Consider the following 25,682-nt stretch of genomic DNA (forward strand, 5'->3'; position numbering starts at 1 on the left):
TGCTCCTGTATTGGGTGCGTACATACTTAGGATCTTTAACTCTTCTTGTTGCATTGATCCTTTTACTATTATGTAATGCCCTTCTTTGTCTCTTTTGATCTTTGTTGGTTTAAAGTCCATTTTATCAAAGACTAAGATTGCAATTCTTGCTTTTTTTTGCTCTCCATTTGCTTGATAAATCTTCCTCCATCCCTTTATTTTGAGCCTATGTGTGTCCTTGCATGTGAGATGGGGTTCCTGAATACAGCACACTGATAGGTCTTGACTTTTTATCCAATTTGCCAGTCTGTGTCTTTTGACTGGGGCATTTAGCTCATTTACATTTAAGATTAATATTGTTATGTGTGAATTTGATCCTGCCATTTTGTTGCTAGCTGGATGTTTTACCTGTTAGTTGATACATTTTTTTCATTGTGTTGGTGGTCTTTACCATTTGGTATGTTTTTGGAGTGGCTGGTACAGGTTGTTCCTTTCCTTGTTTAGTGCTTCTTTCAGGATCTCTTGTAAGGCAGGCCTGGTAGTGACGAAATCTCTCAGCAATTACTTTTTCATAAAGGATTTTATTTCTCCTTCGCTTATGAAGCTTAGTTTGGCTGGATATGAAATTCTAGGTTGAAAGTTCTTTTCTTTAAGGATGTTGAATATTGGCCACCACTCTCTTCTGGCTTGTAGGGTTTCTGCTGAGAGATCCACTGTGAGTCTGATGGGCTTCCCTTTGTGGGTAACCCGACCTTTCTCTCTGGCTGCGCTTAGCATTTTTTTCCTATTTCAACCCTGGTGAATCTGACGATTATGTGCCTTGGGGTTGCTCTTCTTGAGGAATATCTTTGTGGTGTTCTCTGTATTTCCTGTACTTGAATGGTGGCCTGCCTTGCTAGGTTGGGGAAGTTCTCCTGGATAATATCCTGAAGAGTGTTTTCCAGCTTGGATTCATTCTCTCCATCACATTCAGGTACACCTATCAAATGTAGATTAGGTATTTTCTCATAATCCCGTATTTCTTGGGGGCTTTGTTCATTTCTTTTCATTTTTTTTCTGTATTCTTGCCTTCTCTTTTTTTTTCATTGAGTTGATCTTCAATCTCTGATATCCTTTCTTCTGCTTGGTTGATTCAGCTGTTGAAACTTGTATATGCTTCATGAAGTTCTCGTGCTGTGTTTTTCAGCTCCATCAAGTTGATTATATTCTTCTCTAAGCTGTTTATTCTAGTTAACATCTCATCTAACCTTTTTTCTAGGTTCTTAGTTTCTTTGCATTGGGTTAGCACATGTTCTTTTAGCTCTGAAAATTTATTACCCACCTTCTGAAGCCTGTTTCTGTCAATTCATCAGATTCATTCTCCATCTTTGATCCCTAGCTGGTGAGGAGTTGTGATCCTTTGGAGGAGGAGAAGCGTTCTGGTTTTTGGTATTTTCATCCTTTTTGCGCTGGTTTCTTCCCATGTTAGTGGCTTTATCTACCTGTGTTCTTTGTAGTTGGTGACTTTCAGATGGGGTCTCTGAGTGGACGTCCTTTTTGTTGATGATGAAGTTATTTCTTTCTGTTTCTTAGTTTTCCTTCTAACAGTCAGTCCCCTCTGCTGCAGGACTGCTGAAGGTCCACTCCAGACCCTGCTTGCCTGGGGATCACCTGCAAGCACTGCAGAACAGTAAGGGTTCCTGCCAGTTTCTTCTTCTTTTATCTTCGTCCTGGAAGGATACCTGCCAGATGTTGGCCTAAGTTCTCCTTTATGAGGTATCTCTTTGGGTATATGGGGGTCGGGAGCTGCTTGAGGAGACAGTCTGTCCCTTATAGGAGCTCAGGTGCTGTGCTGGGTGCTCTGTTGTTATGTGCAGAGCTGCTGGGCAGGTACGTTTAAGTCTGCTGCAGCGGAACTCATAACCACCTCTTTTCCCAGGTGCTCTGTCCTATGAACATCGGCTTTATTTATAAGTTCCTGTCGTGCTGCTGCATTTTTTCATAGATGCCCTGCCCTGCACAGAGTAGTCTAGTCACAGGCTGCCAGCAGAGCCGTTGCTGAGCTGCTGCAGGCTCTGCCCAGCTGCTGTGTGAACTGCCTCAGTAGTGGCAGACTGCCTTGTTAGTGGTGGTCATCCTTCCCCCCAACTGAGCTGGACCATCCTGGGTCCAGCTGTGCTTGGTGCAAAACTCTCAATCCAGAGCGTTTCAGAGTGCTTGTTTTGTGGGGGTGGTACCCGCTGAGCCAGATCGCCTGGCTCCCTGTCTCTGCCCACCCTCCCTTTCAGTTGAATGGGCAGCTCTGTCTCCCAGGCACTCCAGGCGCCAGTTGAAACAGCTGCCCAGATTTGTGTGAGTTTCTGTGCACCAACCCAGCACCGGCTGAAACTGCCGTGCTGAAAACCTGTGGCGCTTTTCTGCCCAGGAATCTCCTGGTCTGTGGGCAGTGAAAATTTGTTTGGAATTGCGGTGGACACTCACCCTCTGTGTTGTTCTTGCTGGGAACTGCACTCCAGAGCTGTTCCCATTCAGCCATCTTGGATCCTCACCCCCATTTTTATTTTTTAAAACCAAAATATATTATTCTTGTTTTATAGGGCCAAGGCCAGTATTCACCATTTACAATGTTCTTTGTTCTTTCTAGCATCTCAGATCTTCCACTTGGGAACATTTTTGTTTTAACTCAGATATATCTTTTAGAATTCTCTATAATAAAAGACTAGCAATGGTAAACTCTCTCAGGTTTGTTTGAAGATACTGGCCTTGTTTACACTGGACATAGAATTCTAGGTTGACAGTGATTTTTTTCTCAGCCTGTTAAAGATGTAGTTACAGTCAGGTGCCACTCCTACTATTACTTTATTGGGGGATATCTTGTTTCTTTTTGTCTAATTTTAAATACTCTGTTTCTCTGACATATTCTGCAGTTTTTCAGTGATGAATCTCAGTCTGAGTTTCTTTGTATTACTTCTCCTGGACTTATAGGGCTCCTTGAAACCTGTGTGTTGCTGTCTCTCATCACCTTTGAAATTTTTTCAGCTGTTACTTTTTCAGATATTGCCTTGTTTTATTTTCTTTTTAGAAATACATTTGTACACATTAAGATATTTTTACTGCACTCTTCATATCTTCTTCATATTTTTTGTCTCTTTGGCTTTCTACTTCATTTTTTAAAATGTCTTTTTGTCAGCTATTTTATAAATTTTCTTTTTAACTGTATCTGTTAAGTTTGGGTCTCAATTATTGTATTTTCCATATAGAGAGGTTTTCTTTGGTTCTTTTTCAAATCTGCCATTTCTTATTCCTTGCTTTTATTTTTTACTTTAAACATGTTAATTAAATTATATTGGCTCTGCTTTCAAAATGTATCCAAGTTCAGGCCATGTCTCATGCTTCCACATTAACTACCTTAGTCCAAGCCACCTGTTAGAATAACTTGCCTTTAGCTTCTCTGGTTCTCTCCTTCCTCTTCTGACCATTATGATCCTTCATATTACAACTAGGATCAATCTCTAGTAGCTTACATCTCAGATTAAAAGGCAAAGCCCTTATCATAGTTTGCATGATGTCATGTGAACTGAAACTTGATAACTTTCTAACCTAATCTCTTGCCACTCTTTTATCTTCTGTGCTGTAGCCATACTGTTTTTTTGAAAAGTATTCTTTTTAAAGTGCTATGCATATTCTTCATCTGTGTTGTACATTTGCTGTTCCCTCTGCACAAAATGTTTCTCTACCAGCATTGCTTACTCTCCTACTTTCCTTCAGGTCTTTGCACAGATGTTCTATTATTAGTGAATATTTTCTTTACTTATCTCATATAAAATACCAGTCTCCATTCCTTTATTCCCTGAAGTCCCAATATCCCCTTTAACTTTGTATTATTCAATGATTACCATCTGAACAGTTTACTTTTTTTTTTTTGCATTATTCTGTCTTCACTCCCTCTCCCTCTAGAATGCTAGCTTCAAATCGTGGGAATTTTGACTTAAAAAAATCACAGGTGTGTTTCTAATATCTAGTACAGTCTTTAGTACATAATAAGTTCTCAATAAATATTTGTTGAATGAATAAATGATTATAAAGTCTTATTCAAGGAACTGTCATTGTGGTGAAGAGGTACTGTCATTTTAGGAGAGTCTCAAATCTAAATACATTAGATTGTTTAGAATTCTTTATAGAAAAAGGCTGTTAATGGTAAACTCTCCCAAGTTTGTCTGAAGAGATCATCCTCATTTACACTGGGCATAGAATTCTAGGTTCTTTTATGACCTTGATTTTCTTTTTTTTCTCTTTCTTTTTAAAAGTCATTCTTACCAAGTAACTATTAGAAAAACCTCAGGCAAACTTGGGATAGTTGTTTACAATTTATATCATAGATTAGAAAAATCAGAATAATTTTCAGCATTTTTGAATAATTTTTTGAGAAATTTCTTTTAGACTGATTACAGAATATTATTATAGCTCTAAAACAATTTGCCTTTTACAAATGTTTAACAAATTTTATTTAATTTTATGTAAGTCTCCTAAAGTCCCCAAAGAGATCTCCTGATTTTCTCTCCCCTTTTGGGGTCACAATATAGTGTTCTTTAAAAATAGATAAAAATTAGTAGGAGCCTTAGATTACAAATACCTCTTATGTGATTTTTGAAGTCATGGTGGGATAGGTTATATAGACTTGTACTAGTGTAATTCAATTATAGAAGGTATATATAGTTTTATTAAAGAACATGTTATGCTCCTGTCACAAAGTGAAATGCTATAATAGTTTAAAGGCCTATATCAAAGATTATCTTTGTGAAACTTTATGGACCTTCCTTGATAGATTGACTCCTCTGTGCCACGAACTTTAATAATGCAATTTGATAGATAATATAATAATTTATTTTCATATCACATTTTCATTAAATTTAGGAGGCTTCAAGGATGAGAATTCTGTATCTGCTTATTTATCTATTTATTTTTAAAGCTCTATTGAATTTTTTTATCTCAAGAAAATACTTAAATGTTCATTAAAAGAATGAGTGAATGAAAGTGCTTCAGATATGTTTTTCTGCATTTTATTGGTCACTAGTATTTTACCATAAAAAGGACATAAAAAGCAGTAGGGCTACAAGAATATTAAAAATTAATACAGGCCTAATGTGACTTTTTACCTAAATAAGATAATGTGACTCACAGGATTAGTTCATTAAGAATAGTTCTGTTGTGTTTGTTTTTTCCCTTTACGTAAAATATGTTTTTCATATAATTATATAACACCTGTATGGTTAGGAAACATTTCTTATTTTCAAATGTGTAAACACATATAATTGAAGTTTGTTTGTGGTCCATGACAGGTTCATAACACTCTTGTTTGAAATTTTTTAAGTGTTTCTCTATTTTTCTTTTTTTAATCATTGAAAACCACATCATAGTGGTTATCTTAATTGGGTTTTTTTTTTTTTGTTCTTTCATTATTTTCTTTTTTCTAGAGCTCTCATACTCACTTCCTGTTAAGTCTCCTCATCAAGGTGTCTGAATCTTTCTGTCCTGCTCTTTCTTTCTTATCCATTCCATTCTTCCTTTTATCCTGCCTCCCTCCTTTCCTGATTGACATCCAAATACCCATTTGTTTTTTCTAAGGCTGGTTATTCTGTCCTTCCAAAGCTGGTTAGTCTGTCTCTGTCATCTTTACAAAGGTCCATCTTACAAAGGTCTGTCCTTTCTGTCAACCTTTCTTCCTTTCTGTGTTACTCTGTGTTGCTATGAACGAACATCTCAGATTAGGTAATTTAAAAAGGAAAGAGGTTTATTTTGGCTCACACTTCTTCAGGCTATACAGGAAACATGATGCTAGCATTTGCTTCTGGTGAGGGCCTCAGGAAACTTATAATTGTGGCAGAAGGTAAACGGGAAGCAGAAGAATCACATGACAAGAGAGGGAGCAAGAGAGAGGGGAGGAGGTTCCAGGGTCTTTTAAACAACTAAATCTTACATGAACTAATAGAGTAAGAACTTACTCATTACCATGAGTATAGCACTAAGCCATTCATGAGGTATCTGCCCCAGTGACCCAAATGCCACCCACTAGGCCCACCTCCAATACTGGAGGTCACATTTCAACCTGAGCTTTGTAGAGGACAGAATGTCCAAATCATAACACTTACTCTGTCTCTCCCTTCCTTTTTTTGTGCTACCTGCCTATCCTACCTTCCTTCTTCCAAACTTCTCTCCTCTTGCCATCTTTCTTCCCAGCTCTCCTCATTGTCTCTCTCTCTCCCTTTACATTTTTTTTTAGCTTTTTCTTCTTCTCTTTCCATTATTTCTGTTTTCTTATAGAAAGATGTTCTCTAGGCCGGGCACGGTGGCTCATGCCTGTAATCCCAGCACTTTGGGAGGCCAAGGCAGGTGGATCACGAGGTCAGGAGTTCAAAACCAGTCTAGCCAACATGGTGAAACCCCGTCTGCATTAAAAATACAAAAATTAGCTGAGCATGGTGGTGCTGTGACTGTAATCCCAGCTACTTGGGAGGCTGAGGCAGAATTGCTTGAACCAGGACCCAGGAGGTGGAGGTTGCAGTGAGCCCAGGTCATGCCACTACACTCTAGCCTGGGCTACAGAGCGAGACTCCGTCTCAAACAAACGAAAAAAAAGATGTTCTCTTGCTTTTACTCTCCCTTTGTGTCTCCCTCACTTTTACTCTTAAAACTACTCCATTTTCTTTATCTCCTTACTTCCTTGAATGCCTTCGTTTATCTTCCATCCATCTGTTCTTCCACCTGTACCTCTAGTTTTATAGCACTTAGGGCCATTTCCACAGTAAGTCCCAAATTCATATCTACTATTGGAGATGTCTAGCTTAAATTCCAGAATTATGTACATCATTTTATAATTAACAAGTCCTCTTGGATGTCTAATGGACACATCAAACTAAATATTGGTAAAAGTAGGCATTTCTACTTCCGGAAGTAGCTGATTTAGTTGTCTTAGACTAACTTAACTGCTAAAAATATGTAGGAAAACTGACAAAATATTTTTTTTAAATCCCTTTGAAGTCATCAGAGAGTTATAAAGATAATAAGAATTTGGCTGGATACAATGGCTCACACCTGTAATTCCAGCACTTTGGGAGGCCAAAGTAGGCAGATCACTTGAGGTCAGGAGTTTGAGAGCAGCCTAGCCAACATGGTGAAACCCCAATTCTACTGAAAAAAAAAAAAATTTCAAAAATTAGCCAGGCATGGTGGCACTTGCCTATATTTCCAGCTACTTGGGAGGCTGAGGTAAGAGAATCACTGAACCTAGGAGGCAGAGGCTGCAGTGAGCTGAGATTGCACTACTGCACTCTGACCTGGCCAACAGAATGAGACTTCATCTCAAAACAAACAAACAAAAAAAAGACAGAAAGAATTTGTGGGATTAATACCTGAAAGAATAAGAAAACCAAGATAATTGAACGTGACATTTGATGCTGCTTTTTTCTTAATGCAAAAGTCAATTCTGAAAATTACAATGGTGACTGAGAGGCTGAGCAGAATTTTTAGCAGTCATATTAGGCTGAAAGGAAAAAAAAATGGAATTCAGAGACTGATAAGGAAGTAGAGGCCTGGACTATTTCAACTTTTGGTTGAGACTCCTGAAAGGCAATATCCTCGGAATAGACTGAATAAAATAGCCCATAGTTTAGTCCATAGTGCATTTAAATCCATGGTGAAATCAGCATTAAAGTCCATAGTGAAATCAGCTTCATATTTAACTGATTAATGGTATTAGATCATATTTTAGAAGTGTGCCACAAGTAAATATTAATGTTCTCTAAAGGAGGGTATCTATAGCTTTTTAAATATAATGCCTGGAACTCATGAAAAAATAACCAGGCATTTTGAAAGACAAAAAATAACTGAAACCAAGAGGGAAAAAAACAGGCAATTAGAAACGGACTCATAGGAAATCTGCATTAAAGTTTAACTCATGATTTAAAAACAGCTGTGATTAATATTTTCAAAAATTGAATATGATAGGGAATTTTGACAGAAATTCTATAAGAAAATAGAAATAATAGAAAGAAAAGAAGAAAAAGCTAAAAAAATGTGAAGGGAAAGAGAGACAATCAGGAGAGCTGGGAAGAAAGATTGCAAGAGGAGAGAAGTTTGGAAGAAGGAAGGTAGAATATTTCATTTAAAAATTCAAATGAAAATATTAGAAATAGAAAATACAATAGCTGAAGTTAACAAGTTAGTGGATAAGTTTATCAGATTAGATATAGCTGAGGAAAGAATTGGTGAACTGATAGTTCAGAAGAAATAGCCAGACTTAAACACAAAGAGATAATAGGATGTAAAATACAGAAAATAGCATGAGAGACATATGGTATTTGGTAAAGGAATCTAAAATGTTTGTGTTGAAATCCCAAAAGGAGAGGAGAGATAAACAGAATCTGCAGATCAAATATGAAGAAAATTCTAGAGGGGTTTTTTTCAGGCAAAAGAAAAATGCATAGAAATACAGAGATACAGAAAGATATAAAGAGCAATAGAAACCATAAGTATATGGATAAATCTGAATGAATGGCCAGGCACAGTGGCTCACACCTGTAATCCCAGCACTTTGGGAGGCTGAGGCAGTGGATCACAAGGTCAGAAATTTGAGAGTGAAACCAACTGGCCAACATAGTGAAACCCCATCTACTAAAAATACAAAAAATTTGCCGGGCATGGTAGTAGGCCCCTGTAATCCCAGCCACTCAGGAGGCTGAGGCAGGAGAATCGCTTGAACCCAGGAGGCAGAAGTTGCAGTGAACTGAGATTGTACCATTGCACTCTAGCCTGGGTGATAGAGCGAGAATCCATCTCACACACACAAAAAAACCCCTGAATACTATCCATTCAAAAAAGAATATAATTGCTTTGAACAGTTAATATATAATAATACTTGTTTTGTATATTAGTCTAGATAATGGTTTGCCAATTTTGTCTTAAAAAACAATTTTCATTTTGTTGATCTTTTATAATTTTTTTTAGTCTCAATTTTGTTTATTTTGCACCAACCTTGATTATTTCCTCTGTGAATTTTGGGTTTGCTTTGTTCTTGCTTTTCTGGTTCCTGGTGATCCATGGTTAGGTTGTTTATTTGAAATCTTCCTACTTTTTTGACATAGGTGTTTGTATTAGTCTGTTGTCACGCTGCTATGAAGAAATACCTAAGACTGGGTAATTTATAAAGGAAAGAGATTTAATTGACTCACAGTTCTGCAGGGCTGGGGAGGCCTTAGAAAACTTACAATCATGGCGGAACGGGGAGCAAACACATCCTCCTTCACATGGCAGCAGGAAGGAAAATAGTGCCAAGCAAAGGGGGAAGCCCCTTATAAAACCATCAGATCTCATAGGAACAAACTCACTATCAGGAGAACAGCATGGTAGGAATTGTCTCCATGATTCAATTACCTCACATCAGGTTCCTGCCGTGACACTTCAGGATTATGGGATCTACAATTCAAGATGAGATTTAGGTGGGGACACAGAACCAAACCATATCAGTGTTTATTGCTATAAGCTTCTTAATACTTTTTTTGCTGTACTCCATAGGTTTTGGTATGTTGTTTTTTAATTTTCATTTGTTTCAAAACTTTTTAAATCTTTTTCTTAATATCTTCATTGATCCACTCATCATTCAGAAGTGTTTTTTGATTTTCCTGTATTTGTACAACTTCAAATGTTCTTCTTGTAGTGATTTATAATTTTATTCCATTGTGGTGAGAAAAGATACTTGATATGATTGCAGTTATCTTAAATTTGTTGTGTCTTGTTTTGTGACCTAACATGTGGTCTATCAATAAGAATGTTTCATATGCCAATGAAAATAGTGTGTATTCTGCAACTGTGGGATGAAGTGTTCTGTAAATGTCTGTTAGGTCCATTTGGTCTTCAGTGCAGTTTAAATCCAGTGTTTCTTTATTTTCTGCCTAGATGATCTTTCCAATGGTGAGAGTTGGATGATGAAGTACCTATTATTGTATTGGAATCTATCCCTTTAGATTGAATAATATTTGCTTTATATCTGGGTGCTCCAGTGTTGGATACATTATATTTACAATTGTTATGTCCTCTTGTTGAATTGATCCTTTTATTATTATATTATGACCTTTGTTTCTTTTTAGTTTTTGACTTAAATTTTGCTTTGTCTAGTATTATAAATACTGCTATTCCTTTTTGCTTTTGGTTTTTGTTTGTGTGGAATATCTTTATTTCTCCCTTCACTTTCATTCTGTATGTTTCTTACAGATAAATTAAGTTTCTTGTTGGCAGCATACAATTGGATCACTTTGTTTTTAAAATCCATTTAGCTATTCTATAGCTATTTAGTGGATAATTTAAGCAATTTATTATTCAAGGTTATTACTGATTAGTGAGGTCTTATTTCTGTCACTTTGCTGGTTGTTTTCTGGTTGTTTTGTATATCCTTTGTTTCTTTCTTTCTCCCTTACTGTCTATCATTGTGGTTTAGTGATTTTTGTTAGTTATAAGTTTTTATTCTTTTTCTAATTTGTGTATCTGTTCTATCAGTGAGTTTTATACTTGTGTTTGTTTCCATGATAGTGATTATTGTCTTTGTGTTTTTACATGTAGAATGCCCTTGAGCTTTTTTTTTTTTTTTTTTTTTTTTTTTGAGCAGAGTCTTGGCCTCCCAAAGTACTGGGATTATTGGAGTGAGGCACCACGCCCAGTGGAGCTTCTTTTTTTTTTTTTTGAGACAAACTCTGTCACCCAGTCTGGAGTGCAATGACGTGATCTTGGCTCACTGCAACCTCCACCTCCTGGGTTCAAGCAATTCACCTGCCTCAGCCTCCTAGTAGCTGGGATTACGGATATGTGCCACCACGCCTGGCTAATTTTTTTTTTAAATGGAGTCTCACTCTGTCACCAGGCGGGAGTGCAGTGGTGTGATCTTGGCTCACTGCAACCTCTGCCTCCCGGGTTCAAGCAATTCTCCTACCTCAGCCTCCCAAGTAGCTGGGACTACAGGTGCGTGCCACCACACCCAGCTAATTTTTGTATTTTTACTAGAGATGGGTTTAGCCATGTTGGCCAGGCTTGTCTCAATCTCAGCCTCATTGTGATCCACCCACCTCAGCCTCCCAAAGTGCTGGGATTACAAGCATGAACCACTGTGCCTGGCTGCCCTTGAGCATTTCTTATAAGCCTGTCTAGTGATGATTCATTTCTTCAGTTCTGCTTGTCTGGGAAAGATTTTATTTCTCCCTCGTTTCTGAAGGATATCTTTGATGGGTGTAGTATTTTTGGTGGCAATTTTTTTCTCTTAGCACTTTGACTGTATCATCCCATTTTCTCCTGACCTGTGAGATTCCTTCAGAGAAATCTCCTATAAGTCTAGAGGAGATTTTCTTATATGTGACTTGACACTTTCGCTGTTTTTAGAATTTTCTCTGTCTTTAACTTTTGACAGTTTGACAGTAATGTGCCTTGGGGAATGACCTTTCGGATTGAATCTACTTTGGGACCTTTTATCTGCTTGGATGTGAATGTCCATATTTCTCCCCAGAGTTGGGAAGTTTTCTGCTATGATTTCATTAAATAGGTTTTTCTACACCTTTTCCCTTCTCCTTCCGAAACTCCCATAACAAAAAGTTTTATTTGCTTAATGTTGTCCCATAAGTCTTGTAGGCTTTCTTCATTCTTTTTCATTCTTATTTCCTTTTCTTTCTCTGATGACAAATGTCAAATAACTTACCTTCATATTCAGAGATTCTTCTTCTTGATCAAAGTGTACTCCTGAAGCTCTCTATTGTGTTTTTTAAAAATTTTATTCATTGAATTCTTCAGCTATAGCATTTTTGTTTGGTTCTTTTTAATTCATTTATAATCTCTTTGTTAATTTTTTTGTTTATATTGTAAATTGTTTTCCTGATTTTATTGAATATTCTGCCTGTATTGGTTCCTACATTGACATCTGTGCATCTGTAAGTTGTCTCTTACAAACTTTGTAAAATATCTTTCATAGAGACAGATTTTCACCTGTTATCGGGTTTCAGTGTGCCACTTGGGAAGGGTATGGTGACTTTGTTTCCAGATAGGTGCAGTAGTATAGTCTCCATGCAGCTGCTTTAGCTGCATTCAACATCAGTAATAACTGTGGCCATCTCAGTGGCCTTGACTGTACAACTTTGCGGTGGCAGCAGCAGCATAGATTATTAATGTCCTTGGTGTCATAGGCTTTTGGGGTTCTTCTATTCTCATTTTCCCCACAATTGGGAGACTTAGCCAAGGGGATCTCTCTCATTGTCAGATCTGACACAATCTACAAGCAGCTGCAGCAGCTCTGGGTTCCAGGTGCAGATGTTCAGAGCAGCTGTGGGGCAGGTGGAGGTCCTAGTCTCAGGGTCTCATTACCCTATCTTGACACCTGGGTCTTGGAGTGCAGGTTCACTGTCTGTGGCAGGGTTGGATGCTGGTTGTCCATAAAACCAAAATTCTGTGATTCAGGTACCATGTAGCAGCTTGGTCTCAGGAAGCTGAGTTGTAGCTATCTTTCTACCCCTGAATGGGGACAGAACACAGCTCTGGCCTGATTCCATGGAAGAAGGGGTACTCTGGAGGTTTGAGCCTGAGGAGCAAAGTACAGCTGCAATTTGGAAATCTGAGCTGATAGGGCTCAGTGGCAACTTGGATCCCAGGAGATGAGGAACTGTGCAGTAATAACTCTAGACCCTGGGATAGTGGGGTTCATAGTATCCTCCTTCTGCAAGGCCAGATGTAGTAGCAGCAAGTACCTCAGAATGGCAGAGCACAGCCGTCATTGGACCTGGGAGGAACAGGGAACCGCACAGTGCTGACTCCACCATCAAGGGAGAGGGCTATCTCAGCAACTCAGACTCTATGCAGCTAGTCCAACTCCACAGAAGCAGGGTACTAGAGTTGTTGGGCCTGTAGGGCAGAGTATCTTAGCTTAGCCACTGCTTTTTTGCCCTAGTATGCAGAATACTACATCAGCTCAGCCCTGAGATGTGCAGCTGCTCAGCTCAGCCAAGGCACTTATTCCCAGAGGGTGATATGCTGCTTCAGCTCAAACTTGGGGGAGAGTGACTATTCTGGGAAGACTAGGAGCCATTTCCCTAGGATGTAGGGCTCTACTTCAGCTTAGGTACTATGATGCAGGACCATTCTGGGTGCCAAGTCACCATTTCCTGGGCTGCAGGACAGTACTTCAACTTCGGCATCAGGGAGACATGACTGCTTAGAGTGGCCAAAGTACTGTTTTTTTGCAGGAGGCGAGATACTACTTCAGCCTAAGCCCAAAGGTGGAGGGGTAAGTAAAGTGGCTCTACGTCTGCTTGGAACCACAGGAAAGGAAGCTTGGCTTGGGGATGTTGGACCACTTGGCTGGAGTGGTGGTTCAGTTGCAGCTTAGTCTCAGGGATGAAGGGGACTCATGGCTACTCACCCCTAGAGCAAGACACCCTCTAGCCATAGTTCTAATTCTACGATGGCACAGTATAGTAGCCCTGTAGCCACAGGGTGTGGCTCCTAGTGTTTGCTTTTTCTCTAGGGTGAGCACAGTTATGTGGACTCCAGGTAATTCCATCAGCTGGACTTTGTACCAGTGAGGTAAGATCTCTGTGTTTCCAAGGTGTTGAAGGGGGTTACTGGGATCCTCTTGCTTATCTCCTCATCATGACAAGTTCCTCCTGACTTTCAACTGATCCCAGTTGGGGGATGGGGTGGTGGAGGCCTGGCATTTCTTTCCATTCTCTGTGTGGCCATCCTAAGTTTCCGTACTCACCAGGATTTCTGTTATTCCTGTAATGTGTCCCAGTGTTCTCCCTTAGCTATTTTCTTTGAAATATAGTTGTTTGTTTATTGTTCTGTCTGTCTTTGTGAGGGCAATGAGTGCTAGGGGCTTCTAGTTGTCCATCTTGCTCAGATATAGTATCTCATTACCTGGTCAGGTATTTTGTAGAATGCTCCTCAATTTGATTTTATCAGATATTTTCTCATAGTTAGACTAAGATTATACATTTTGGGGGAGAAATGCCACAGAGGGGATGTGCCTTTTTTTATATCAGGGGATATGTAGTATCAGTATGTCTTATTACAAATGATACTAACCTTATTACAAATGATCATCTGTTTCAGTTCATGTCTGCCAGGTTTCCTGCTGTAAAATTACTATTTTTCTTTTGTAATTAATATTTTGGGAGCGATACTTTGAGAATATGTAAATACCCTGTTTCTCCTTAAACCTTCAGCCATTCATTTTAGTATTCATCAGTAGATCCTGCCTGAATTATGTGATATTCTAATGATGATTTTTCTGTTCCCTTCATTCATCCTATATTCATTAGTTGGAATTCTTACATATTGAAGAATTATTCCTTCTACCTCATTGATTTAATTATTCATTTATACTTTTGTAAAAGTCCAGACTCATGAGTATATATTTTTTCCTCTTGGGTCATAATCTACAACTATCACTGTTTGTTTCATTTAAATTGTTCCAGTGTTGGCACTCATCCTGTTGTTTGACATGCACCAATCCTATTTTTCTTGAGCACTTTTTTTCTGACACTATGAGATGCTCCAGGTCATCTTCTATTTTCCTTTCCCCAACCCTGGAATCAGCCACTGCTCTGTTGAGTCCTGGTTTTTCTTATTGGAGAATGATATTTAAAAGCCAAAATCTGAGTGCTTTATTCAACTTTTACAGTCTTATTTTTCTTTTCCTGGTACTCCTTCCCCACTCCTGCCCCATAGTCCTACTGTTACGAAAGCATCTGAAAAACTTGAATCCCATCTAGCATAAAAATAGGAATATCAGAAAACCAACATATGTAGCGCTGCCATTTACTTTTATAAACATGTTGAACGTATTTCATTTATTTCCATATTAATCCTGTAAAGCCTAGAAGTAGATTTTGTACATGATTTTTGGCCTGTCGTGTTATGTTACAGCAGCTTCTAAAAATAAACATGGATGGAATAGTAAAAGTCCTAGATTTCAAATACTATTATGTGATTTAGAGATTAGGAAGGCATAAATTACATAGCCTTATGCCAGTGTAAGTAACCTCAGAAGTTCAAAAATACTTCAAGTAAAGACCAACTTAAGCTGCTGTCACAAAGTGCCATGACAGATATAAAAAAAGACCCAGATTAGTTATCTTTCTGTTATAAAACCTTAGAGATCTTCCCCAGTGTAATTGCTTTCCTTTTTTATGTTCTTTAACATTGGGGACATCAATGATACAATGAATTAATTAATATAACAATAAATTTGCATATTTTAATCTCATTAAACCGTGGAGATTCCAAGGAGTAGAATTTTGGATTTTTTTTTTTTTTGTATCCAAAGTAGATGCCCGAATGTCGGCTGTATAAATGAAAGACCGTACCGCAGAACAGACAGTTTTACATGTTATCTAGTAAATTCTTAGCTTCATCTCTTATATTTCTCTCTGTAAGTGTAGAACAGGTTCTGTCATATAGTTGTATAATATCCATAGGCCAGACACAGTGGCTCATGTCTATAATCGCAGCACTTGGGGGGCTGAGGCGGGAAGATCACTTGAGGCTAGGAGGTCAAGACCAGCCTGGGCAACATAGCAAGATCCCATCTTTGTTTTTGTTTTGTTTTGTTTTGTTTTTTTAAAAAAGGTTATATAGCATTTATAAAGTCAAGAGATATTTCTCATTTTCAAAGATGAAATCAAGTGTATATGCAATATATTTGAGGTTCATGACAGGGTCATAACTCACTTATTAGTAATTGGCCTTTTTTGTTACGGAGGATCACGTCAGATTTAGGATTCTAAAATTTTGGTTTGATTGTACCTATCCACTCTTTCCTCCTCCTTTTAAAAAAATATATTTTATTGTGGTAAGAATACTTGAGATCTACCCTGTTGAAAGACTTTTAAGTGTCGAATACATTGTTAACTATAGTCACAAAGTTGTACAACAGAGTTTTAGAAAGTATTCATCTTTTGACTGGACACAGTGGCTCATGCCTCATCTCAGCACTTTGGGAGGTTGAAGCAGCCGGAACATGAGGTCAGGAGCTCGAGACCGGCCTGGCCAACATGGTGAAACTCCATCTCTACTAAAAATACAAAACTTAGCCAGGTGTGGTGGTGCATGTCTGTAATCCAAGCTACTCGGGAGGCTAAGGCAGGAGAATTGCTTGAGCCTGGGAGGTGGAGGCTGCAGTGAGCTGAGATTGTGCCACTGCACTCCAGCCTGGGTGACGGAGCAAGACTCTGTCTCAAAAAAACAAGCCAAAACAAACAAAATATTCATCTTTAGTAACTGACACTTTATACCTGTTGATTAGAAACTTCCTGTTTCCCCTTCCCTTTTGGCACCAGATAGCCACCATTCTAACTATTCTCTGCTTCTATGAATTTGACCATTTTATATACCTCATATAAATGGAATCATGCAGTATTTGTCCTTTTTCACTGGCTTATTTCACTTAGCATAATGTCCTAATTGTTTGGTTCATACATGTTGTGATATATTGAAGAATGGCTTCTTTTTAATAGCCAAATAATATTACATTGTGTGCATATTTTGTATTTGTGTATATATGTATACATGTGTTTGTATACGTATGTATAATATTTTCTTTATCCATCATTTTGTGAATGAAATTTAGGTTGTTTCCACCTCTCGACTATTTTGAATAGTGCTGCAGTAAACTTGGGAGTGCTTATATTGCTTTGGAATCTTAGTTTAATTATTTTGGATAAAAACCTGGAGGTGAGTTTGCAAATCATATGGTAGTTCTATTTAAAATTTTTTAGTAACTGCTATGCTTTTTCTATAGTAATTATACAATTTTGCGGCACCACCAACATCATATTCTCCGTATCCTTGCGAACACATTGTTTTTTGTTTTTTTGATAATAGCTATAGGTATAAGGTAATATCTCATTGTGGTTTTGATTTGCATTTCTCTGACAATAGTGATGTTTAATATCATTTCATATACCTGTTGGCCATTTGTTTGTTTCCTTTAGAAAAATTCCTGTTCAGATGGTTAACCCATTTTTTAACAGGTTGTTTTCAGCTGTTGAGCTGCAGGAATTCCTTACATATTTTGGAAATTTACTCCTTATCAGATAAATGATTTGCAAATATTTTCTTCCATTCCATAGGCTACCTTTTCTCTCTGTTGATGGTTTCCTTTGCTGTGTAGAAGGTTTTAGTTTGATGTAATCTATTTTTGCATTTGTTGCCAGTTCCTTTGGAGTCATATCAATGAAAGCATTGCCAAGACCCAGTGTCACAAAGCTTTTCCTCTGTTTTCTTGTAGGAGTTTTATAGTTTCAGGCCTTATATTTAAGTCTTTATTCTTTTTTATTTGGATATTGTTTTCCCAACACCATTTGTCAAAGAGACTATCGTTTCCATGTTGTGCATTCTTGGCCCTGGAGATCAGTTGACCGTTTATGTTTGGATTTATTTCTGGACACTCTATACTGTTCAGTTGGTCTATATGCCTGTCTTTATACCTATGTCATACTGTCTTATTTACTGTAGCTTTGTAATGTATTTTGAAGTCAAGAAGTGTGATGTCTCTAGCTTTCTTCTTCTTTTTTAATATTATTTTGGCAATTTGGAGTTCTTTCTCGTTGGGATTTTGATAGGGATTGCATTGAATCTATAGATCACTTTAGGTAGCTTTCAGTTTTTCAACATCAAGTAGAGTATTAGCTGTGGGCATTTCATATTATAATCTTTATAATGTGGAGGTAATTTTCCTCTTTTCTTGGTTTGTTGAAGGTTTTTTATCATGAAAATGTGTTAAATTTTATCAAACATTTTTTCTGCATCTGTAGAGATGATCATGTGACTTTTTAATTTTTCATTTTGTTAATGTCATGCTTTGCATTAATTGATTTTTATAAATCATCCTTGTGCACCAGAGATAAATCCTTCTTAATCACGGTATATGATCCTTTTAATGTGCTCTTGAATTTGTTTTGCCAGTATTTTGTTGAAGACTTTTACATCTGTTTGTTAAGAATATTGGCATGTCGTTTTTTTGTGTGATGTCTTTATCTGGCTTTGGTACTAAGATAATGTTGGCTCATAAAAAATAATTTTGAAAATATTCTGTCCTCTTCAGTGTTTTGGAAGACTTTGAGAAGGATTGGCAGTAATTCTTCTTTAAATGTTTAGTAGAATTCACCAGTGAAGCCATCTGCTTTTCTTTGTTGGGAGGTTTTTGGTTACTGATTCAGTCTTCTTAGTAGTTGTAAGCTTGTTTAGACTTTCTATTTCTTCATGATTCAGTCTTGTTAGGCTGTATGATTTTAGGAATTTATCCATTTTTTCTGAGTTACCTAGTTTGTTGGTGTGTAATTGGTTATAGTTGTCTCCTATGATCCTTTTTATTTCTGTGGCATTGGTTGGAATGTCTCCACTTTCATTTCTAATTTTATTTGAATCTTTTCTCTTTTATTCTTAGCCTAACTAAAAGTGCATCAGTTTTGTTTATCTTTTCAGTATACCAACTCTTAGTTTATTTATTTTTTCTATTGTTTTTCTAATCTCTATTTAATTTCTGCTTTAATCTTTATTATTTCCTCCCTTCTGTTAACTTTGTACTGAGTTATATTCTTTTTCTAGTTCCTTGGTGTTCTACCATAAGTTTCACATGTTGTGTTTTGTTTTTATTTGTGTCAAAATATTTTCTGATTTCTGCTTTGACCAAAAGTGTGTGGTTTATTTTCTACATATTTGTGAGTTCTAGTTTTCTTTCTGCATTTGATTTCTTGTTTCATTCTACTGTCATCAGAAAAGTTATTTAGTATAGTTTTAATCTTCCTAAATTTGTTAAGAATTGTTTTGTGACCTTGTCCTTCCTCTCTCTCCTCCTTCTGAAATTCCCATAATGCATAGCTCACTGCAGCCTCAAATTTAATTGTTCTTCAGTATTTTATTCTTTTCTCTTTTAGTTCCTCTGACTAGATAATTTCAAATTATTGCTCTGCGAGTTTATTGATTCTTTATTCTGCTTGTTGTAGTCGGCTGTTGAACCCCTCTACTGAATTTTTCAGTTTAGTTATTGTATTCTTCAGCTCCAGTATTTCTGTTTGGTTCTTTTTCCAATTTTCTATCTCTTTGTTGAAATTCTCACATTGTTCATGAATTGTTCTCCTGAGCTCATTGAGCATTTCATGATGGTATTTTAAATTATTGGTCAGGTAATTTATACATCTCTATTTCATTAGGGTTGGTTTTGGGGGTTTATCTTTTCTTTCTTTTTTTTTTTTTGGAGACAGTCTCACTCTGTTGCCAAGGCTGGAGTGTAGTGGCACAATCTCAGCTCATTGCAAACTCTGCTTTCTGGGTTCAGGCTCACTGCAAACTCTGCTTCCTGGGTTCAGGCAGTTCTCCTGCCTCAGCCTCCCAAGTAGCTGGGGCTACAGGTGCCCATCATCACACCCAGCTAATCTTTGTATTTTTAGTAGAGATGGAGCTTCACCATGTTGGCCAGGATGGTCTCAATCGCCTCACCTCATGATCTGCCCACCTTGGCATCCTAAAGTGCTGGGATTACAGGTGTTAGCCACCGTGCCCGGCCTACCTTATTTCTTTATCTGAATTGTGTTTCCTTGTTTCTTCATTTTCCTTGACTCTTTGTGTAGGTATCTATATATTAGAAACAAATGTACTACCTCTTCTAGTTTTTATGCATTGGCCTCATATAGAAGAACATTTTCACCATTCAATATGACTAGAGTTCTGTGGGCCTCTCATACCTTTGTGCTAATCTGAACTGTCATCTTTGTTCTTGATAGCCCCCATATGTCTAGAGTGTTACCAGGTCCTGACAACACTCTGAGAGAGGTGAGATAGAAGCCATTCCCTCAGGTAGCACCTCAAAGTTGGGATGTTGGATGTATGATCCAACACTTTTCCCTCCTTGAATCCTTGAGGAGAAGGTGGGAGCTAGAGTTTTATACCTACTCACTCTGCTCTGGGCTGTGATAGGGGGCTGTGGCAAGTATTTGTGTGCTAGTTCAAACCACCTTTTTTATTCTTGGTGGCCCCCAGGTGTCTAGAATATGCCAGATCATGTCAACACTCTGAAATGAGTGATACAGATGCTAGTCCCTTGGGCAGCACCTGGAAGGGACGGAGCATTGGATGTGTCTTCCTCAGGGAAAACCTAGGAGCTGAGAGTTTCCTCTCAATCATATGACTCTGTGCCAGGAGTGGAGATTATGATGAGAGGGTGTCTCCTGCTAGTTTCAGTGTGACTAGTTTCACATTCTCCTAGTGTGCAGGAGCTTCTCAACTAATTTGTTGATTTCTCACAAAGGGAATTGACTTGTGTGTATTGCTGTTGAATCAGCGTGTCTGTGGATGAAAAGAGAGTCCAGGGCTTCCTATTCTATCATCTCCCTGACATTGTTTTTATTTCCTTTTTTTTTTTTTTGACCCTCTTACCATTCTCCATCTGTCTTTATCCATTCTTGCTTTTATATTTTGTTAGTCTTTTTCTGTCCCATATGTCCTTGCTTCTCTTTGTCTTGTGTTTTTGCATGTCTATCCCATTTTGCTGTTTGCCCTTCCCTCATTTCTTTTATAAGTCAGTCTATCCATCTTTCCTTCTAAGAATCCATACATCTATCTTTTGCCACTGTCTCTACAGACTTTATTCCATCTTTCCTCTTTTCTGCTCTCTCTTCAGCCTTCTCTGTTGTTCACTTTGTTTATTCAAAGTGAAGCTGCTTCTGTCAGCCTTTCTTTTATCTAGTCTTATGACTACTATGTATGTGCTCGTGATTCCCAATTTTATATCTCAGATTCAGCCTTCTACCATAAACTCCAGACTTAGTCATCCCACTTTGTTTGCTATATTAGCTGTTGAATTTCTATTCAGATTCCCACTCTCTTATCATTTTCACCATTACCATTTTTATCCATGTTATCATCTCTCTTGTAAAGAAGTATAGTAACCTCCAAGTGATTTTCTTGTGCCTGCCCTTTCTTTGACTGATACTCATTTTCTACTTAGCAACCCAAGTGATCCTTCAGCCTGGACAACAGAGTGAATCTCTTTCTCTAAAATAAATTAAATTTAAAAAGTAATTTCTAAAAAACAAATTTATGTTATGTTCCAACCTCTGCTGAAAATCTTTCAATGAGTTCTCAGCTCACTCAGAGTAAAAACTGAAGTCCCTACCATTATTTACGTGGACACATGTGATTGACTCCTAGTAGAACCTGAACATCATTTTCTTTTTCTTTTTTTTTCTTTCTTTCTTTTTTTTTTTTTTTTTTTTGAGGTGGAGTTTCACTCTTGCTGCCCAGGCTGGAGTGCAATGGTACAATTTCAGCTCATTGCAACCTCCACCTCTTGGGTTCAAGTGATTGTCCTGCCTTTGCCTTCTGAGTAGCTGGAATTACAGGTGCCCACCACCATGCCCAGCTAATTTTTGTATTTTTATTAGAGATGGGATTTCATCATGTTGGCCAGACTGGTCTCGAACTCTTGACCTCAGGTGATCCACCTGCCTCAGCCTCCCAGAGTGCTGGGATTATCATTTTCTTATTATTCTTTCCCCTTTCTGTTTGATGTCCAAGCATATTGGCCCAGTTTTTGTTCCTCAAACAGGCACAAGGTCCCATGTGTCTGGGCAGTTATTCCCTCTGTGATGTTCTGTTTTCTCAGTTATTTATATAGGTCATTTACTCCCTTAGGTGTGTTTCTGCTCACGTGTCATCTTCATTCACTATATATATTTATTAATTGTAGTGCATAAAAGAGGCAAAAACCTTACTTTAATGGAATTTATATCTGAGTAGGGGTAGGGTACAGATTATTAACACATAAATAAAATATATAGTATGTTAAAGAGAAAAATATAGCAAGGATAGGGGCTCAGGAATACTAATAGCTAGAAGTAGAGAGAGGTCTATTTTAGTTCAGGTGGTCGGGTGGTCAGAGAGGGCCTCACTTCAAAGATGACATTTGAGAAATGACCTGAAGAAAGAGAGGAACTGAACCATGTGAATGTATGAGGGAAATTGTATTCTAGACGGAAAGAACATCCTGTGCAAAGGTACTGAAGTAGGACAATTTCTGGCATGCTCACAGGATCCCAAGGAGGACATGTGGCTGGAACAAAATAAGTAGGAGGGAGAGTAGTAGGGAAGATGGAGTCATAGTGGTATTTATTGCCCAGGTTCATTCTGTAGGACCTAGAAGGCCATTTTAAGGATGGAAAAAAAAAAACAAAACAATTTTGAATGGGTTGGAAAGTCATTGCAGTTGGAAACTTTGTTCATAGAGATGACATAACCACTTGGTATCTGGGTGAAGAGTAGACTGGATGGCAGTGGGGACAAGTCTGGAAGCAGTGTGGTCAGATAGAAGGCCAGTGGAATCACCTAGGTCAGAAGTGATGAAGAATTGAAGCTGAGTTGTAGAGGTAGAAGCAGTCAGAAGTAATCAGATTCTGGATGTATTTTGAACATAGAGCTATTAAGATTTGCCATGGTTTTAGAGGTGGACTGTGAAAGAAAAAGAGGTCAAGGATGATATAGTAGTGTTCGCTAATATCCAATTCCCCTTTCTTACCTGGGCTATGCAGTATTTGAATTCTCAGCTCTCTTTGCAGTCTAGCAAGGCCGTGTAACTAGTTCTGGCCAATAAATTGTGTGAGGAAGTACTTGGCAAAGGCAATATAAAGCCCCTGTATGTGTCCCAGTTCTTCCCCTGCTGTGGAGGAGGCCTTGTGTTAAAATTATAGAACCACAAGGTCATAATAGCTGGGATGGTAAAGTCATCATTAGAAGGTAACTAGCCACAGTTGCAGTATACTCAGCATGAGCAAGATTAAAACTTTTATTTTGTCAAGCCACTGATTTGGGAGGTTGTTTGTTACTGCAGCCTAACCCTTTTCGATTCTGACGAAACAGGCAAGTCTTTGGCCTGATTAACTTGAAGGATGAAATTAAATGATATTAGGAGACTGTGGGAAGAGATGGTCTGAGGCAACCTTCAAAGGGAGGTGTTCAATAAACAGAAGGATATGAATAAATCCTTCTATGTCTACTTTGCATAAAATTATACCCTCTAATATCCTTCTACTCTATTTTAGTTTTCTCCATGAAAATTATCAGCACTGAAATACCATATAGTGGTTCAAGTGCTTGGAATTTGGAGCCAAGCTGACTAGGTTTAAATCATGGCTTTGCCACTTTACTATTCGTGTGTCCTTGGGAAAATGACATAACCTTTCTATGCTTCAATTTCCTAATTTGGAAATAGAGGAAGTACCTATATCAAAGGGTTATTGAGTATAAACATTTAAAGTGCTTAAAGCAGTGTCTTATACACACTTTCTGAATGTTTGCAGCTGTAATCATTATCATCATTATCATCTGACATGCAAACCTTATGATAGCAGGCACTTAATTTTGTTCTCTGCTTTATTCCCAGGGACCACAACAATGTCTGACATATACTAGGCTCTCAATAAATTGTTAATAGATACATTACTGGATAGACTGCATAAGTGACTCAATTTTTGCAGTGTCAATATGAGAAAGATCTTGACCATTTAAACTTCAAACAGACCTAAATAGTTACATGTGCTAGGTCATAGATCAAAAAAGGTGGAATAATTTTTCAGCATTATTAGTATGTTTCTGAAGGACAGAAATTTGAAATAGAACTGTTAGACTACAGAAGAGCATTATTCATAGATCTGGAACAGCATGTTTGTGAACACAAGCTAGGCAGATGTTATTTTAGTTGTATGTAAATCCTTTAAATCCTAGAAGTATATCTTATACTTTATTTGGCCTAACCTGATAGGGTCACAATGCAGCAGTTTCTAAAATTAGACAAGAACTAATATAATTTCTAGACTATAAATAGCTCTGTGTGATTTTTGAGATCAGAGAGTCATAAGTTCCAAGGATTACATTAGTCTAATTGATTCCAGAAATTCAGTGATTTTAATCCTTTGAAACACTTATTTGTGTATTTATTTTTGCTATATCAATAGTACTTATTTGCCTATCATCTATAAATAATCATGGTTTTGCTTCTTCCTTTCCCATCCTTAAACCTTCTATTTCTTCTTCTTGTATTACAGATGAGTATCCTATGTCCATAGTGCTTGGGACCAGAAGTGTTTTGGATTTCAGATTTTTTTCCAATATATTTCAATATTGACATTATATTTACAGTTGAGCAACCTAATTCATTGGAGCATTTCCTTTGGATGTCATGTTACTGACATGGGTTCCCGATCCAGACCTTAAGAGAAGGTTCTTGGAACTCAAAGAATTTGGAGCAAGTCCACAGAGTAAAATGAAAGAAAGTTTATTAAACAGGTAGCGAAATAAAAAATGACTACTCCATAGAGAGAGCAGCAGCATGGATTTCCTGACTGAGTGTACTTAGGGTTATTTCTTGATTATATGCTAAACAAGGGGTGGATTATTCATAAGTTTTCCAGGAAAGGGATGGGGAGTTGCCAGAACTGAAGGTTTCTCTTTTTAGACCATATAGGGTATCGTCCGGATGTTGTTTTGGCATTTGTAAACTGTCATGGCATTAGTGGGAGTGTCTTAACATGCTAATGCATTATAATATGTGTATAATGAGTAATGAGGACCACCAGAGGTTACTTCCGTCTCCATCTTGGTTTTGTGGGTTTTGGTGGGTTTTGGCTGGCTGGGCACTCTGTTTTATCAGCAGGGTCTTTGTGACCTAAATCTTGTGATACCAGTCCTGCTGACCTCTCCTGTCTCATCCTGTGACAAAGAATGCCTAACTTCCTGGAAGTACACCTCAGCAGGTCTCAGCCTTATTTTACCCAGGCCCTATTTAAGATGGAGTCACTCTGGTTCGAATGCCTCTGACAGTGTCAGACTCAAAATGTGTTGGATTTTGAAGCATTTCAGATTTGGGTTGCTCAACCTGCACTACATCAGTTAGGCCTACCAGATTGAATAGAGAAGCAGTGGTAGCAGGCATCTTTGTCTTCTTTCCAATCTTAAAGGAAGTGCTTTCAGCATTTCACTATTATATGTGATGTTTTCTCTAAGTATTTTTACGGGTACCCTTTTTCAGATTGGGGATGTTACCTGCTAGTTCTAGTTTATTGAAACTAAATGGGAATTGAGATTTTGTTGCTGCTCTTTATACATCTGGTCAATTGGTTATATAGTTTTTCTTCTTTATTTTATGAATAAGGTGAATTACAATAACCAATTTGTAAGTATTAAATGATTTAACTTTCTGAGGATAAGCCCAACTTGATCATGATATATAATATGTTTTGTATATTGCAGGATTTGGTTTGCTGTTATAATATGCTTATGAGAGAATTTAGTTTATAATTTTCCTTTTGTACTGTCTTTGTCTGGTTTTGGTGTCGAGGTAAATCTAACCTCCTATCCTCTTTATGAGATTAGAATCCTTTCTAAAATTAGAATTATCTATTCTTTGAATATTTGGTAGAATTCATCTGTAAAGCTCACTGACTCGTGTTTTTCTTGTAAGATTTTAAACTATGGATTCAGTTTCTTTTGTGACTTAGAACCATTCGTGTTCTTTTTTTACTAGAGTCTATTTTGATAAGTTTTAAATTTCTTGAGTCAATTTTAGCAAGGAATTTATTTTATCTAAGTTTTGAAATTTGTTTGCATAAAATTATTTATTTTCTGTTCAATCCCTGCAGTATCTGAGA

The 25,682-nt window shown here is 37.6% G+C and overlaps 1 protein-coding gene across 2 annotated transcripts in view; it reads left to right on the plus strand.

The window, feature by feature from the left end:
- CRY1 (cryptochrome circadian regulator 1) overlaps nucleotides 1–25,682 on the plus strand; it is a 135,574-nt gene that overhangs the window by 44,612 nt on the left and 65,280 nt on the right. Inside the window, exon 1 of one of the 2 annotated variants that reach the window (XM_064379894.1) lies at nucleotides 13,251–13,267. The exons of the other annotated variant lie outside the window; for it this stretch is intronic. The gene's annotated coding sequence lies outside the window, so the exon portion shown is untranslated. Of the gene's footprint in view, nucleotides 1–13,250; nucleotides 13,268–25,682 lie in introns of those variants that run through there. 2 annotated transcript variants of the gene reach the window in all.

Source organism: Aotus nancymaae, unplaced genomic scaffold (assembly GCF_030222135.1).
Source record: "Aotus nancymaae isolate 86718 unplaced genomic scaffold, 86718_ANA_hifiasm-v0.15.2.pri h1tg000021l, whole genome shotgun sequence".
Classification (NCBI taxonomy): domain Eukaryota; kingdom Metazoa; phylum Chordata; class Mammalia; order Primates; family Aotidae; genus Aotus; species Aotus nancymaae.